Source organism: Lissotriton helveticus, chromosome 6, assembly GCF_964261635.1.
Source record: "Lissotriton helveticus chromosome 6, aLisHel1.1, whole genome shotgun sequence".
Taxonomy (NCBI): domain Eukaryota; kingdom Metazoa; phylum Chordata; class Amphibia; order Caudata; family Salamandridae; genus Lissotriton; species Lissotriton helveticus.
The window spans coordinates 705,764,903-705,783,951 of NC_136067.1; positions in this window are offsets into that span (position 1 = coordinate 705,764,903).

Sequence of the window (19,049 nt, forward strand, 5' to 3'; positions counted from 1 at the left end):
TTTTAAAGGCAGACCATTTCCTTTGGGGAAAATGGGCTGCTTTAAAAAAATACTTTATGGAAAGTGACATGGGGGACTGCGGGCCCTTGTAGGTCACCAACCCCATGACAGCAGCCAGAGCTTGTCACAATTTGCAACTTACCTCATGAATCTTAATGTGGTAGGTTCGATTGTGACCCACTCCTTAAAAAATGACCTATTAGTGTATAAGTTGGTTTGCAAAATTCGACACTGGTCGCAAAAAGACTGGTCAAGAATTGTGACCAGTGTTTTTGACCAGTGTAATCATACATCTGACTTGAGATGTCTTCTATGAGATTACACGGTTACATTAAGTATGATGTATGTATGATGTGCTCATTATCCCAAGACACAGCAGTTTACTTTCTTTTCTGAGGTTAGCATACATGTTTATTGATCCCTGTCTCATTTCTGCTCCATTGCCAAGAGCCTTTATCCATCCAATCATTGTCTCTGAATATCATTCATGCTGGAAATATTGACATTTTGACAGCCTTAGCTTAGCGTTGATGGGATTTTGAAGAGATAATAGTGCAAGAACATAGTTATGTTAACCTTGTTAGAGTTAATATTCAGGAATTCACAAAGCTAAATTCATGGAATCTGAATCAGAAAAACAGAATACTGTAGAAGGAAGTCAGGAATTTGTGGAGCTCATAATTAGGCTGAGAGATTTCAAGATGACATGATTCCTTACTGATCATGAGCAGAAAAATCACTGGCTCAAACCAGAGACAGGATTACGGCACATATTTAGAAAGGGAGGGCTATGAATTCAGCTAATGATATCAGAAGCATGGCCAAGATTGTTGGGAACAGAGATTACATAAGATATAAAGTGTTCTGGATTTCCATAAGAATCTATAAGAGGAAAAGTAGAAAGTTGAGGACATTAACATTATGTGCTTACACTTTTGGCACTCACTCATAATGTACAGGTAGGACTGGTTCGTATAATAACTGAAGCTGAACTTTTCAGGGTGATATGTTAACTTCCAAATAATAACGCCTCTGTATCTGATAGCATTTTCGTGGAATTCTTTAAAAGTTTCAAAGGTAAATTTTCCCATGTTCTGTTCCAGGTTATTGAAACCATCCGGAAGAACAATATCTTACCTTCATTCTGGAATCTTGCTAATATCTCATATTCCTCAAAGAATATTAAAGATGTCACTTGTTAGTTGTGTATTGCTTCTTCTAATTTCTAAATATAGATTGCAAAATATGTGCAGCAAATTATCCATTTACTTGTATTCCCTCTATTGCCTAAATGATTTTTACACCATCAACAAACTGCTATCGCCTCTTTAGATGTCATAATACATTTCTTTGGAGGCCATTAATTGATGCAATGAAGGTCATGGATCACTTTTGCTCTCAAACAACCCTTTTAGACTTTAGACTTACCTGTGCTGGGGGGACGAGGGGAGTCCTCTTCCGCTGCCGCCACCGCCAGGAGTCACTTCAGTGTTGAGACAGCGCCGCCACCCCGGGACTGCAACTCCCGGCTGCCTCAGCGGCGGCGCTGATTTGCCACGCACCGCAAGCGCCAGGAGGCGCCTACAAACAGCGCTCTGCTTGGCGGAGCAGGGGGGGCCATCACTTACCTGTGCTGGGGGGACGAGGGGAGTCCTCTTCCGCTGCCGCCACCGCCAGGAGTCACTTCAGTGTTGAGACAGCGCCGCCGCCCCGGGACTGCAACTCCCAGCTGCCTGAGCGGCGGCGCTGATTTGCCACGCACCGCAAGCGCCAGGAGGCGCCTACAAACAGCGCTCTGCTTGGCGGAGCAGGGGGGGCCATCACTTACCTGTGCTGGGGGGACGAGGGGAGTCCTCTTCCGCTGCCGCCACCGCCAGGAGTCACTTCAGTGTTGAGACAGCGCCGCCGCCCCGGGACTGCAACTCCCGGCTGCCTCAGCGGCGGCGCTGATTTGCCACGCACCGCAAGCGCCAGGAGGCACCTACAAACAGCGCTCTGCTTGGCGGAGCAGGGGGGCCATCACTTACCTGTGCTGGGGGGACGAGGGGAGTCCTCTTCCGCTGCCGCCACCGCCAGGAGTCACTTCAGTGTTGAGACAGCGCCGCCGCCCCGGGACTGCAACTCCCGGCTGCCTCAGCGGCGGCGCTGATTTGCCACGCACCGCAAGCGCCAGGAGGTGCCTACAAACAGCGCTCTGCTTGGCGGAGCAGGGGGGGCCATCACTTACCTGTGCTGGGGGGACGAGGGGAGTCCTCTTCCGCTGCCGCCACCGCCAGGAGTCACTTCAGTGTTGAGACAGCGCCGCCGCCCCGGGACTGCAACTCCCGGCTGCCTCAGCGGCGGCGCCGATTTGCCACGCACCGCAAGCGCCAGGAGGCGCCTACAAACAGCGCTCTGCTTCGCTGCGCGGGACGCGAGCGGGACGCCGAGCGAAGCCCGGGCAAAGGGCGGGCCCTCTAAGGCCCTCAAAGGTCCGAGGAGGACGGGACGGGCCACCCCCCTTGGTGAAGCAACCTGTGGAAGTACTTTGTTTGATATATACTCCAATTAATTATTGTTTAGTGTGACTGTTTCCTTCGCAGGTTGCACTATGTCATTTAAGCGGACTAATAAGAAATCATCTCATGCACTTGACCCAGGACAGGGGACCCTAAACTTCACGGTGACTAATGGACCACTGCCCACTCTTTGTGAAGAAGCTAATGAGCCGCTACCATTGATAGACATTAGGCAATCTTCCCCACTGAATCTTGTTAGATCACAGAATTTATCTTTTTGGGAGGAAATGAATTCTCTATGTGGCACTAAGTATGCCCTAGTGGCATCCCCATTCCATGTTAAATCCACTAGCAGTTCTTCCCCAACTAGGAAACCATGCGACCTACTACTACCATCTCTAATAGACAATACCCAAGATGTTGCCTCGCCTCAGGGAAGAAATGAAAAAAGGAACCATGATGAAATTATTGGAAGTGGGAATCATTTAAACACACCAAAATCGTGCGATGGTCCTATAGCGCCAGTCACCAACCCCCCCTTAATTACGGTAGAGAATGTGACTTATGTAGACCAAGTACTTTTACTGTCCCAGATAGAGTTATTATTTAAGTCTATCATATCACCATTGGTAGGAAAAATCAACGCCCTGGGTGATAGGATAACGGGGATTGAGAGAATTGTTCTAGCCAATCTCAAACCACCTAATAACGATCCATCTAACGGGGAAAGACCCCTTATGGCTATCCCCAAAACAAAAGAGATAAATGCTACCATTAATTCCCCTTCTACCCTCAAGAAGGCAACACCCAATGGCTCTTATTTGTCCACCTCAAATAAAGTTTCTTTGTCTACTAATCAAACTAAATACTCCCAAACTTCCCCACAGCTCCATAAAAAACCTACCACACCCAAAGCTGTTCCTAAACCAGGGTTTAATAGGCATATTGCCGCCAGAGATGACCCAACCCCAAGTAGTTTAGAATCGATACACTTGCCCCCTGAAGCTGCCCCATTTGTTCTCGTTTTATCAGGAACACCTGCACCTTGTCGTGGGAAATTTGAAAGCCGTCAGGAACTTTTAAATAAAGTCATATTCTGGCTTTCCAAAAACAGACCACTTGCACATGATCATGACGGAGGTATCCTGAATGTTAGAAGGATAGGCTGGCTAGGGTCTCAAACTAAAGATATTAGTGGGGATCTTGTCCTAGTAAAATTTAGAGATAGGAACATAGTCCCCCTTTTACGAGCTTACCCACCTCAAAAAAGAGACGTCCCTATATCCGTTTGGGATTTACATGATTTTTATCCAAAGTAAACCATTTATAAATGTTTTTATCTGTTGCCCTGTTGATAAACCAACTTAAGGTTATCCTTAACGTACTGTAAATTTTAAATATGAATGATGTCTTTCTAACAGACTGGGAGGATGTTTCTTTGCACATTTGCACATTATAAACTGATGCTGCTATTTGTAAATATATGAACACTCTTTTCTCTTGCCAGTACTGTAGTATTATAGAGACATAGCTATCAATTAACTTCTTGATTTCTGGCTGCTATTTTACGATGCACTTTACTAAGACAATCCCATAATTTGGATGTATGCTGTATGCACTTTAGAAAATTGGTGTTTAATATAATGTCATTAGATATGCTTTATGTATATATTGCCATGCCATTTTAATAAGATCGGAAGGAGGTCACTTTGCACTTTTTGCAGACTGGCACTTTAGGATTTTTTGCACTTTTGCACATTGGCACTTTAAAACCCATACTGCTATTTTGTAATTATGTGAATTATCCTTTATATGTCAGTATTGTAGTAAATATAGAGATATAGCTAATAATTAACCTATTGATCCCTGTGTACTATCACATCGTGCCTTTTAGCTAGATTGTTCGATAACTAGGATGTACGCCCTATGTTTATTAGAAAATATGTGTTTAACATATGCTGCTAAATATATGCCCTATGTATATATTGTCGTTGTTTTTAACTGGTGATCCTTGCATTTGACCATGTATGTAATTATGTGCACACTTTTATGGATAATGTATTATCCGAATAAAGGTAAAGGAGGACTGAATCAGCAAACCTTTTGCATTTCCTAATGACTGGATTTTAACTCACTAGACTCTTTCAAAACCCACCTTTGTTTGAAAAAGGACCCGTCTAGGGTTGATCGTTGTCCCCTGAAACCATTTTCCAGCAAATTCGTAGTTATTCCATCACCTTGTCCCCTAGATTGTAACTCTCACATCACTATGAAGTTTTAGCAATTGATATAACCACATTTCCTTTAGAGCAGCAGCTGTCAATGTTCGATGTATAAAATGAATCAGGAAAAGACTTATATCTTGGAATAAATATGGAAGGAAACTGTCAACATGCATTTGCCTTGTTCTTGCTTGTCATAAGGCTATGAAAAAAGCATGAATATATATGTTTTTTGCATTCCGAAGTGATGGCTCTACCTCCCACTTTTGGTTATTAGGCACATCAGTATGATCAAGATTCCACTGGTGGTATAATTTCTTATCTATTCTGTTCACTCTTATGCTATGCACTCTGACACCTTTTGTAAATTTCTTCAAAAGACAGTGATACTTGGTCTCTCTGCGGATTTTAAAAGGGGACAGAAGGGCCAGACGGCTCCAGCTTCAGGGAGCAATGGTGGAATGAATCTTACAAATTTTAAATTTTACTACAGGCCAGCAATGGACAAACAAATTAGCTAAGATATCCAAACTATGAGATCTCCCCTGGGGAAACGGTCTTTACTGTGCGGGCTGAGCCCCATGGCCGTTTCTCTGCAAGCCAAACCATGCAAGCCTTAACCACGCATTTGCCTAAACCACGCATATGTGTGGTTAAGGAATTTGGCCGTCTAGCTTTCCGGATAGGTAGGGTGACTGAGCAGGTGCTTTAGGAGAGGAAGGGTCGGAACGGAAAGTAGACAGGAAGTTGGTCAGGTAAGTTGGGCTGATGCCTGTTCAGCTTTAAAGGGTTAGGGGTTAATTTTAGGGCTCTGGGTGGGGTGTCGAGGTAATTCTTTAAGGGAGCCGAGTTTTTGGTTTTAGGGCTCAGTGTGGGGAAGGGGGTTGGGCTACTTTTAAGGACTGGGTCTGGGTTTTGTGGGTTTAGGGGCTAGGGTAGGTTTTAGGGCTCAGGGTGAGGGGTCGAGTAGTTATAAGGGCTGGGTTGGGATGGTTTAGGGATGAGGGTAGATTTCAGCCGTGGCCGGTGGTGGGAGTACCTGCGGGCGGTGACGTGGGGAGGGGAAGGGGCAGGGTGGTGGGTAGTAATGTATGGATTACGGAGTTTAACAGGTAAGTTAACATATATATGAATACAACGAATTTCGTTGCGTGCACTGCATCACCAAATGCGATGCAGTGCGCGGAACGAATTTTGTTTTATTTATTTATATGTTTACTTACCTGTTAAACTCCGTAATCCATACATTACTAGCCCCCACCCTGCCCCTGCCCCTCCCCACGTCACCGCCCGCAGGTACTCCCACCACCGGCCGCGACTGGTAGATTTTAGGGCTCAGGGTGAGGGGGGTCAGGGTAGAATTTTTAAAGGGGGAAGGGTTTTAGGGCTCAGGGTGGGGGAAGTGTTAAGGGTAGTTTTACAGGCAGCACAGGATAAGTTTACAGCTTCAGGATGGAGGGGGGTCGGGGTAGTTTTCTTTTTTAAAGGGGGCAGAGTTTTAGGCCTCGGGGAAGGGGTAGTTGTAGTTTTAAGAGCAGGACAGGGTTGGTTTAAGGCCTCAGGTTCGAGGGTGAGGGCGAGGTAGGGGGGATTGAATTTTAGGGCTTAGGGCAGGGGGGGTCTGGGTAGTGGTGAACTTAACCATGCATATCCCATTACCAAACATGTTGTTGCAACGAAATTGCATGGTAAAGGCATGCGTGGTAAAGGAATGCGTGGTTATGACACATTTGCGGTTCGAGCTGGATTGTAGAGGCATGCGTGTTTTTTAGACGTGCATGCCTCTGTCATGAAACCCCTCCCTGCTGAAGATCCTCGTGAATTGAAACAAATTTGGTATAATATACTCTTATTTGGTAGAGTTCGGAAGTTTTTCACATATATCAGATGCAATTGGATATAAATAGCGGGAAGCAGGTTTTTATGCATTGTGGGTGAAACACACAAAAGGTGATGGGAGGCCGCTTGCAATAAGCCCAACCGCTGGTAATACCTCGGGGTAGCACTCCAACCCATTGTTCTTTTTCTCACCAAGCCACCTCAGTTTGGACCCAGCCATTTACAAATCAGTCCTTTTCTTCCCTAGGAACAGTTCAGCCCGAACTGACAAGTTAGGTCCTCCCTAAACAGGAACACAAGCAACCCTGGACCTGCCTCGCCCCAGTGATGGGCTCATAAGCCGGGCACAACCTTGCTGCAATGGCACAGTGAGCAATGTGGCACTTTGATACTATCAATTCTTTAGAAAACATTCAACTTGCGTATAACCTGCTGAAGACTTACTTATTGAAACTACTTTAAACACAGGCTTCTTCAACAACTAATTTATATGAGGGTGATCATGGAATTAACAAACTCTCCCGTCACACTTTTTGCAGGGTCATCCCTGAACTTTTTGCCTTCCTCCTGTATTTTGTCTGACCTGTTTTTGTTGGTTTTATGACTCTGAGCTCTTCACCACTGCTGATCAGGGCTAGTGTGCATATGCTCTCCCTAGTGACTCTATGATTGGCTTATTTGATTTACTGTCAGACCCTAGTACAGTGCACTGCGGGTGCCATGGGGTGATAAATCAAATGCTGCTGGTGGGCTTGCAGCACTGGTGGTGCCACTCACAGAAGCAGCCTGTAAAGTGTGTCTCAGGTCTGCCATTGCCGAGCCTGTGTGCAGTCTGGTACTGCCATGTTGACTGGGCAAGTGCACCCACTTGCCAGTCCCTAAACCTTCCCTTTTCTGCATATTAGAAACCCCTATGGTAGGCCCAAGGGCAGGGTGCATTGTAGGTAAAAGGTAGGACATGCCCTGGTGTGTGTGGCATGTCCTAATAGTGAATTACAGCCATTTTCGTTTTTCACTATTGCAAGGCTACTTGTTCCCTATGAACCAGAATGGGCAGTTTGATTATAACATCTTATAATCCTAACTGATTCAGGGAACTAGGTAGAAATTTGAGTTTAGTATGCCTAAACTCAGAATGATAAAATACATCTTTTAGTGAAGTTGGTTTTAACATTCTGTGTTTGAAAATACCACTTTTAGAAAGTAGGTATTTTCTTGCCTAACTATCCAAGCCTGCCTCTACTAGGTTGTGTATTCCTTGTCTGGAGTTTGAGTGACAGGAGCTGGAGGATTCCAGGAGACAGGGTGAGTCAGCACAGGGCTGAATAGAGCTATCTGCATGTAGATCACTGGGAGGAGTGCACCTGGGACCTGAATAGGGCTGTGCCTGCCTTCCACAATGCTGGCTCCACCTCCTGTGGTGAGTCTGATGTCCCTGGCCCACACTGTCCAAGGAAAGAAGGAGTCTTGTCAAAAAAGTGCTCCAAGACTGCACAGAACTGGTTTGGACTGGATACAGGACCCTATGCCTTCAGGGGACAAAGTATTTGCTAGTATGAATACTGGGACCAGGACCCAAGAACTTTCGATCAATTTTCCTAAACAAGAAGAACCTTTGCTGAGGAGAGGAACCAGAGAAACTGAGGAGGAGACTATCCCTAAGCTGAGTACTGTTTGGGGATTGGCCTGGAGTGGTTGCCTGACTGCCAAAGAAAGGAGAAAGGACTTTGTGCTACTTTCAAATCAACTTGTAAAAGGATCTTTAAGGGCTTGATTTAGAGCTTGCCTCTTGCTGAAGTCTCAGGGAGAGGAACAACAGACTTCACCAACCAGCTCCCCTGCCTTCCCTTGCTGGGAATTGAAGTGCCTGCTGTTGTTGAGCTGGGCCTTCTGAGAGACTGCGTGTCGCTGGGAGCTTAAAGCGCGACTCCAGACGAAGAAGCGCGTCGCCGCCGCAGCCGTTGTCGTCGCATCGCCGTAGAAGAGTGTTGCCGTCGCAGCAGAAGCCGTTGCATCACCGGAGAAGCATGCCACCGCTGGCGCTTCGCATCACAGGAGCAGAGTGTCGCCGTGGCAGCAGACGACATTGCATTGCCGGAGAAGCATGTCGCAGGGCCTGTCGCAGTTCAGAAGAATTGTTGAGTCGCCGCACGGCCGTCGGGCATGCATGCATAGTTGTCACAACAAGAAGAAGACGCCATTTTGTTTCATTGCGCCGGATCTTCATCGCATCACGGCGTTGCGGGATGAATCACCATGGAAGCACAGTAAGAAACTGACGCATCACCTCCCCATGTGTACAAGAACCGACGCATCCCCTACGTAGCAGTAGAGACCCGACGCATCACCGTTCTTGAGTGTAAGGAACCGACGCATCACATTCCATGCAACACTTTTGTTGTATAGCGTTACGCATCCAAAGGTACATTGAACTCAAAGTGTTGCATTTTACATCTAAAGAGAACAAAGCTATTTCTACCATTTTTAAAGTACAGTATTGTGGATTTTTGTGGTCTTGTGTTAGGTCTAAATAAAAATACTTATTTTTATACTACTTGTGTGGTGTCCATCTGTAGTGTTGTCACTGGGTTACTGTATGTGTTCACAAATGCTTTACACACTGCCTCAGAGATAAGCCTGTCTGCTCATGCCAAGCTACCAAGGGGGTGAGCAGGGGTCATTTTTGGAGTGTACACCCTTACCCTGACTAGACGCAAGGGCCCCTATTTGGTCAAAGGTACCTACCTCTGCCAACTGGAGACCCCCAAATCTAACAAGTACTCTTCCTCGATTAACCAAAATCCAAATGAGCTTCACCAACTTGCCATAAAATGGTGTAAAGGTCTACATAATCTCCAACAGACAGATTCAAAAGAGGCTCCTGTGAAAGTTGAAAATCCGCCCCTTAAATATAGAACAAATTATTCTTCTTGGATTTTTTCATACAACTTTGGCAAATATCTTTAAAAACTGTAAATCTTTCACATTTTAATTAATACTGAAATACATAAATATTTCTGATTGTGGAATTGTAACGAGGTACACAAACCTGCATTCCTGCACTTATGTAATACAAATGGGCATCAGTACATTGAACTTTAGTCTCAGCATGGACACATTTTTTTTCTTTAGAGGAATCTGAAATATGGAGGATTTCCACCCATTCCTACATTCGTATCTTCGAAATGTAATTAATATAGCATACGGCCATACATGTATGTATATAGCCAGTGACAAGTTAGTAGCTGTTAAACAACATACAAAAGTGGGCCCACCCAGGAACACTACAAATCCTTCACCGCAGCTAAAATGAAAATGCAGAAAATCCACTGCATTTAAGAATTCCCTTTGGTCTTTCTATGAATGAAGTTTGGGAATCCTGACGTTCAATATAATATTGCGGCACGCCTACGTTACTTTAAGCTGCACAGAACTCATTACGACCAGGCCCCAAATGACTTTGCAGTCCAGTCTTTAATTCATGCGCATCTACGATTGAAACATTTTTTATCACTTTGCAGACTTTTTAGCATCCCTTCTAAGATTTGCTAGTACTGCAAAGTAGTCATCAGCGTGTGAACAATGTTGTTTTCTGGTGCTGATCTTAGACATTTATTGGAGAATTTTCCCTGTGTTTTAGTGATCAAATGTTACCGAAAATTTTAAATATTTGTAAACAAATAATTATTTTCTATGTTATGGTCATTTTATTGTATTTATTAAACCAAATTATATAGCACGGAGTTAGCCCCGTGCCCAGCATTCAAGTCGTTCAGGTTGAGATGTCTGTCCAAATGCCTCCGAATTATATTAAAATGTAGCAACTATTGGTTAGCTTTTTTATTGGGTCATCAGTGAACAAAAACGTAACAGAAGGCACATCATTGGGACGTTTCCAGCAGTAGAAAAGGTTAAATAGAGCCAAGAAACAAGATTTTCAGTGCTTGCATCTCACATTGCCTTTGCCAGCGCTGCCATGACGTTAACAACACAACTACTAACCCTCACAATCCTACAAGTGTGACAATTCAGCCTATTCCAGGCCCCCAAAGCTATAAGAATGGCTTGGCAGCAGGTAACAGTAATTTTTTATGTATACTGAATTCATAATTAGCTGTTGTTGTGGTCCTCTCTAAATTTCCAAAGATATGCCACCTATCTCACAAGCGCCAGTGTTGACAATTTTGTGCCAGTGCCAAGCATTGGAAGCCACCGGCTCAAATTAAGCACTGAAGATTGTGCAGTATTTGTTCTTGACTTGTCTGAAAAAATCAATAAAAAAATATATTTTTTTAAATAGTGTTTGGAGACAAAGTGTATATGACATTCAGATATAAAAAAACAATTAGCCACAGTGCAGCACAAGGTAAACAACAAGCATGCTATTACATTTGCGACCCCCTTTTCCTGCAGAGAAGAACTCGCCTTTAATAGAATCTAGACTTTCTTAAGTAGTTCAGAAAGTAGTTGTTCTACAGCAAGACTCAGAGGCTCTTATTATGCTGTTTTAAGTTCAGTCAGTCCTTCTAATGCCATGCTTTCATTTTCTTTAAACGTAAGCTCCATGTGCACAGGTTCACTAGACCAATATGCATCCCTCATAATTTCCCAAAACCCATATCTACCACCTAAGCTTTGGGAGCCATCACTCTCTGCCTGAAATGTGTGCCACAAAATGCCAGATTCACCCCTTCCTGCATATTTCATTTCACCCACCTTGCCAAGGTGAAAAGTAAATTTCAACAAAATAAGCAACTCTTTCTCTCATTTAGGCCTCAATACTTTCGTCGTTTTTCATTTTCCCTAAGGCACCTACCCAATAGCTCACATAGCAGACCTAGGCCCATATTTGTCAAAAAAATCACACAAGGCAGCAAGCCACCTTGCTGTGCTGCGTGAAAGAGATATGGCAGCAATGCGCTGTATTTACCATTATACAACGCATTCCAGTCCTTTCCTAGAGCTGGTGCACCTTTGGCTGCCTAGTGCCAAAGCAGGCACCATTTCATAATAATAATAATAATAATAATAATAATAAAGGAATTTGTAAAGCGCATGGTTACGCCATCTCGGCATGTCCCCGCACTGGGTGAGAGGGAGAGACATTAACCAGCAATTACAGACCACTTAATACTAGCCGGTGAATAGATATGTTTTGAGCAGCTTTCTAAATTTCACTTCAGAGCATTCCAACCTGAGTTTTTGCAGGAGTTTATTCCAGTTCTGGGCAGCCCGGAGCCTAAAAGAACGCCCCCCCCATTCTGGCCTTCTTCACTTTAGGAATTACCATCAGCCCCGTCCCACTGGATCTAAGAGACCTCCTTGGCACATAACTAGTGACCAGGTCACGTAGGTAGACCGGGCCAGTGTTCTGAGAAATACGGTGACAGATGCACAAGGTCTTAAACATGACTCTTTCCCTAACTGGGAGCCAGTGCAGTGAATCCAGGGCTTCTTTTGAAGCTGATCTCCTGGGCCGCATAAGAACCAACCTCGCGGCCGCATTCTGTAAGACTTGTAGTCTACCAAGACCCTTTGCCGTGGCCTCAAGATATAGTATGTTGCCATAGTCAATGCACGCTGTAATTAAAGCATGCACCATCGTCTTCCTAGCCCCTAGCGGTAGGAGGTCCAGTGTTTTATGGATTTTTTTTAGTAATCCGAAACATTTCCCAACTACCCGCCTAATATGTCCATCATAGGAGAGAGTAGAGTCCATCCATATACCGAGATTTTTTGCCTCGGTACAGGGTATAGGGGTGGGACCATAGTAGGAGGCCACCATTCTGACGTCCAGCTAGAAAAGTCACCTCCCACCACCATCACCTCAGTCTTCCTGCCATTCAGTTTCAGGCAGTTATTATCCATCCAGTAGGCAAGCTCCTGCATGCAGGCCTTGAAATTGGAGGCCGCAATTTCCGGTGATTGGGATAAGGAGATCAACAGCTGGGTATCGTCAGCATAAGATACCACCTCTACTCCAACACCCTGAACTATCTCCGCCAGAGGAGACATGTACAGGTTAAACAGGGTGGGACTAAGGGCAGAGCCCTGAGGGACTCCCTGATCCAGTTTAGAGTCCTTGGAGTAGTATGCACCCTGTCTAACCTGAAAGCTACGATCAACTGGAAAAGATTTCAACCACTTCAGGGCAGGGCCCGAGATGCCACCTTTGTTCAGACACTGCAGCAAGGTGTAATGGGCTACAGTGTCGAAGGCGGCACTGAGATCATCATGTTGCAAGGATGCTTGCGCTACATGGAGGATTGTTTTTCTGCAGGAAGGGGGAATTTTCTGCACAAAAAACAATTCTTAGAGGCCTTTTCCTCTCTTCATTGTGTGCTGCATGGAAAGAGGAAACAACAAAGAGAAATAAAGATGTTTCTCTTTGTTGTGCCTCTGGTGAGGAGGCATGCAATTCTGATTTATTCCACGGTCTACCAGTCTTGATATATCTATGAATGTATCAGAATCCATGGGTGGAGCTTGGGAACACATACCCTCCACCCATGGAATGCCTCCCTGCCGCAAATTATCTCAAGGCAGTGATTTGTGCTGAATTGTTTACTTAACATTTATCAAGCCTCACTGGGCCATGCAAGGTGGCCTTGCATGGCTTGACAAATCCCATTTTGGTTTTGTATCGCGCTTGTGCCCCCTTGTGTGGTGCAAGGGCAATGCAAAACCTTGATAAATTTACCACAAAGTTTTCATTTGTGTCCTCCTAAACATCAAAAGAGTCACTCACTCTGGGGAGAAAACTTGACTGGACACATTCAGTGCCCAGAAATTGTAAACATTGTAGAGCAACATTGCTAACTTAGCTGACAATGCGTTTAGCAAGAACTGACCAAGAACAGCCAACAAAAATACATCATAACACTCAGTTAGCATCCCAAAGGGAGTAATACTGAATTTGAACCTGCTGCTTGACTCCTTCCAATGGTCTGCACACTAACAAGTGTGCAGTGATGAAGTTCCATGCTTAGAGGAGAAGTAGGAGACGTAGCCGAGTATGTCTTTGTAAGTTATTTATTAAGTCTATAACATCAGTGGTAGCAGCCCCACCAGGAACAGCCTCCCTGCTGCTCAGCCGCTCTTCAACTGTCAACAATCACACCAGGCAACCAAACATTCCACTCATCTCCATCACACCAACATTCCAAACAGAACAGTCACACTGGCTCAGCAGCTAGGAACTAGGTAGCAGGGAACATTATAAACACATCAGGAAGATACCATATATCTTCTCCCCTTAAAAATGAAAATTAAAGAAACGATACAAAAATGCAAACAACTATACACAACAATTTACAAAAGAAGGCAATTGTCCAGAACTCAAGGATGAAAGGTAAAAACCACATCACGAGAGGGAACAAAGACTAAACAAAGGAGGAAAGAAGGATGAAAAAGACACACATGAAGTATCACACATCCTTCTCCTTTTATATTAAAAACAAATGGAAAGTTCTGTGAACGTTAAGCTCATAGGAACAAAGTGAGATAACACCACATGAAAAGACACGTGAAAAATAAACTGAAGAAAAAAGCAAAAGAAGCATCCAACCATGCAAAGCACTGTGAAGAGAAACATGGGAGTAATGCACCCCAAGAACTCTAACACTGTGAAGAGAAACATGAGAGTAATGCACCCCCAGAACTCTAACACTATGGGTGGACTGCACCCATATATCTACTCCTCATGCAAGGAACAAAACCATGGAAAATGTGGAGAAGGGACTTTAACCCAACTTGCCACCCCTCTTGTAAGGGACAAATTATCCGTAAATTGGACTATGACCCATAAAGCAAACTGTGTAGATGGAACTGACACTCATTAAGTCATCCCTCTAGAAAGGGTCAAATGGCTTATCAAAACCTCACTCACGTAAGGGTAAATCATATTTATTTTACAAGACTAACTATCTGTATTGAATGAGTCGAACACCCATTAAGTCAGAGAATATGACATGCAGCACAGGGTGACTCATTCACACATAACAATTAAAAGAATAGGTGCAGCACAAGGTGACTTAAACACCTATAACACAATGTGCAACACATGGTGACTTATGCACTATGATAATGCAAACTATAGAAATGGGACTGGCACCCACTCTAACATCCCTAAATGAAGGCTTTAAAATGTGAACCAAGAAAAAAATGAGACCAACCCCCACAAAAACAACAAGCAACACGTGGAGCAAGGGGGGGGGGGCTTATACACTGAAAACAAAAAACATTCACAAGGCATGGAAAAACTATCAAACATCATGTGAATTTGCACAACCCGAAGCGTAGAGTAAAACATTTCAGGATTCATGCACATATAAAAGATCATTGAAAGAAAAACGGAGTAACAGTAATTATCTCCCAAAAACATATGCAGATTGAAGACTGCATAGAGAAAAGAAAAACATTTTTTTTAAACTTGAGCGAAAGATAAATGTGTGAACAGTCATAATAAAGTTGGTAAAATGTCTCCATAAATGCTTGTAGGTGAGGTAAATTAATGAAATTCCACAAATACATGCCAAACCAGATCCGGATAAATGCTATTGCTGCACACAATGCACAAATGCTATTGCTGCAGAATGAACTTGGAGAAAAACAATGTCATGCAGCTGAGAGCATGAGTGAAGTCACCTAATGAACCCAGAGGAAATCGACACTGCAAAACTAGGTAATCATCTCACACGAGAGATACTGAGGAGAATGATTCCCAAACCAAAACACAGTCGATGTATAAAAAGAACAAGGCGAACAGACACTGTTCCATTACCGCATTGTTCCTTAATCTAAAAATAAATAAGGAGCAACAGTACACCAGGATCCAACAATGAGCCTGGATGGCTAAAACTTCAGTCGTCATAACCGCACTGCTCGCGGTTGGCAGCATGTGATACAAAACATGCTGGGAAGAATGGAACACACTTTGCCCCAAAGATTGTGTGCTGCCTCCAAACACAAGATGGCGGCACACAGTGGTGACACGTGCAGGGTGGCTCACGGTGCTTCCGTGCAGTAAAGCATCCCAGAACAGCTTGCTGAGCTGCATAGCAATGAAAACATTGCAGCAAAGTCTCGTCGCGACTCCAAGACAAAGGTACAGGTGCGCTTGAAGCAAGCGACTCCTGACTCTTTTTTTAAACCTCAATACAGTGGTTTAACTGCCAATATTCAAGGGAGGGCCTCAAGTGGAGAATACAAAAAAATAATATACAAATAAAGTACAAATTGTCCCACCAAACTTACCGGTCTGTCCGCCACTATCAAGGCTAAATTTCCAAACAAGCGTCGCACCATTCCATATAGCTGTGACATACATAAAGTAGACGGCATGAGAACAAGCTTTTCATGTCACAAAAACAGACATGGCAGAAACAATGTTGACTGTAAGGCAAGTTGTGTAGGCACACATCTCACCAAGCTTGCAGCCTTGTCTTGCGTTATGCCTGCAGATATATCTTCAATGCACAGATTAACACCTCTTGTGAGGCACAGGCTGTACATTGTAGAGACTTATTGTAGAAGCAAATTCATGTTTAAAGAAGTGTACACTAGAATGGTGTGGTTAGCCATGAAGATAAAATGTCCATGGAAATGTCAAAGAGCACAGCATTAAAACTGGAACTCCCATCAAGCAAATAGTGGGGCAATCTGTATTTTGTTGAGCCTGACCTAGCATACCATTATTGTTACTTTACAGTCCAACAGAAGTGAAGTTGGAGAGCACAGCACGCCTGGGCTGGGGCTGTCCTGTGTAATGGACACTGGTGGGGCTGCGAGGTTGCATGCTGCTCCAGTTTCTTTTGTTTCTTGTGGGTCTTGATTCTTTTGTTTTAACATTTCCTCCTGGAAATGTACTAGCATGGTCTGTGTGGTCATTTGTGAACCACTACCTCTCAGAACAGCTCCATGTGCTGTGTGCGCATGTAGTGTCTGTAGTTTCTTCCAGCATGAAGACTTCCTTGACACATCATCTTTAATTTTATTAAGAAAACTTGTAGAACATGAGATAGTCTCCAGATTATCGCCAAATTGGAGTGATGAATTCCATGCGCAGAGGTGAAGTAGTAGATGTAGCCGAGTAGTGTCTTTGTAAGTTATATATTAAGTCCATAACATCAGTGGTAGCAGCACCACCAGAAGCAGCCTCCCAGCTGCTCAGCCCATCTTCAACTGTCAACACTCACAGCAGGCACCCAAGCATTCCACTCATCTCCATCACACCAACATTCCAAACAGAACACTCACACTGACTGAGCAGCTAGGAACGAGGTAACAGGGAACATTATAAACACAACCAAAATATACTACAAAGTGCTTCCCTACTAGAATCGTGTAGCATGGGAATGACCCACCAAAATGACCAGAAGGTATATACTATTCTATATGATGCATTTTGTTAATCCAGCCAAACAAGAACAATCACTGCTGCAGAGGGGTGCACACCTTATTCCACACATCAGCAAGATCATCTTGTGCAGGTTGTCCTATAGTACGTAAGGTCACATACAGACTAATACTCATTAATGAAGATTTCGTTTGAATCTGAGAATCTCCTCTGCTCCTGTCAGACGATGAGTAACCAATTGTAGAAGGATGAGAAAACTTAAAGTTCCAGAAGACCAGATACCCAGGTGTGTGGTGTCCACATCAATGTAATCAAAAACACCTCAGCTCTCTGCCTTACGACTTGTATCAAGATCCATTTGGAAAGGCAGAAAAGCAAGGTTCAACACGTGCCACGTCTGCAGAAAAGCATCCTTTTCAGTCACCGCTGGAAGTAGCTACCAACTGTAAAATCTCATCATCTAGCGATATGGGAACCAAAATATACATGAGACACAACTCACATTTCTCTTGAAAGCTCTCCACTATCCCTGGATCCAGCCTCTAATCGCTTGGATCCATGAAATGTCAAGAAATTGTCTCCCATCTCATTTTTCAACCCAGGTCGCTGTTTCGTGACCACTGGCACCTGATGTTCCGGGCTACATTGCCAACAGAATTTGCAAGATCAGCTATCAAAGAAGACTTCATGCCATTGAAGTAGCTGATATAATGCACTAGCAAACTGTTGTTCATTTCAGCAGAATGGAACACCACACCTTGTCTCTTGTCAGGGCGTTTATTCCACAATGTCACTGCCAAGAGCTCGAGGCCATTAATGGGATGGTCAGACATGACCGTCTTCTCCTTCAACTGATAATTTGAAGTAAATGTGTTGCATCCAATACATTAGTTTATGTGTTATACGTTGATGTCTTATTAAATCCGCCAACTAATTAATTGTATGCTGAGACACTATGACTTGCACTGTGTTTATGATGCGTAGAGTTAAAATGTTTAAGTTTTCATTACCCAGTCCTGCACCACTAACAATCAGCAACAATAAGCTTTATTTGATAAGGGGTTTTGAGATTTATTGTGACTTCATTCTCCGGATGCCCCCTTTAACTAGCACCTTTCTACTGCACGGTTTACACAAGGATTGGTAGGTTTGGTGAACATATACTTTTTCAGCCATATCATCTAGTCAACAGTAACCTAGCGCTAGTTCCAACCTCTGCCCCTAGTCATGCTACGCATCCCGACCCCCCTATATCTGGTCTCCTTATCAACTGCTGCTCTGCGGTAAATCATGCCTCTGATGTCGCCAATCTCATCCTGAACCTAAATGCGGACTTGGCGATCTTTACTGAATCCTGGCAAACTGAATCCTCATTGCCCTGTCTAGACCTTCTAGTCCCACCCAACTATTACATTGTAAGGCTGGACAGGCAATCAAAAAAAAAAAGGGGAGGCATTGCCTGCATCTACCGCTCCAACCTCCTTGTCACTGAACTTCTGGCTGAACCTACAGACTCCTGCGAATATCTTGCTCTCCCCATCTGCAGCAACACCACCCTACAGTGCAGACTGCACATCTTTTACCACCCCAGGCAAGAATGACACTTTCACAGACTTCCTGATGGAAATCATCACAGCCAAGGCCTCCCATAACTCCAATTACATTTTCCTTGGTGACTGCAACTTGCACTGGAACGACCCTAAGGACCCATAGGTCAACGCCATCAGAGACTTCTTGGCTTACCAAGCCCTTACCCAAGCCTGCTCTCTCCCTTCTCACTCGAAAGGCGCCATTCTAGACTGGATCATCTCTAAAGGAATCTGCGGTCAAACTCATCTCCATAGATCCTTGTGATTGGTCTGGCCACCACGCTATCACCTTCCTTCTGACTGGCACTCACAAGACATGGACACCGCAACCCGTGGTCCCCAAGAGATGGATCAGAGACACCAAGAACCTTGATCACGAGAAATTGGCTGCCCGCTGTGAAACTGACTCCCCCATCTCACCACTGTCGACAACCTCACTGAACAATATTCCACAACTATATCCAACATTATCGATGACCTTGCTTCGCTAAAACTAAAAAGAACCCAGATCAAAGGCAGGAACCCCTGGTTCAACGGATCCCTC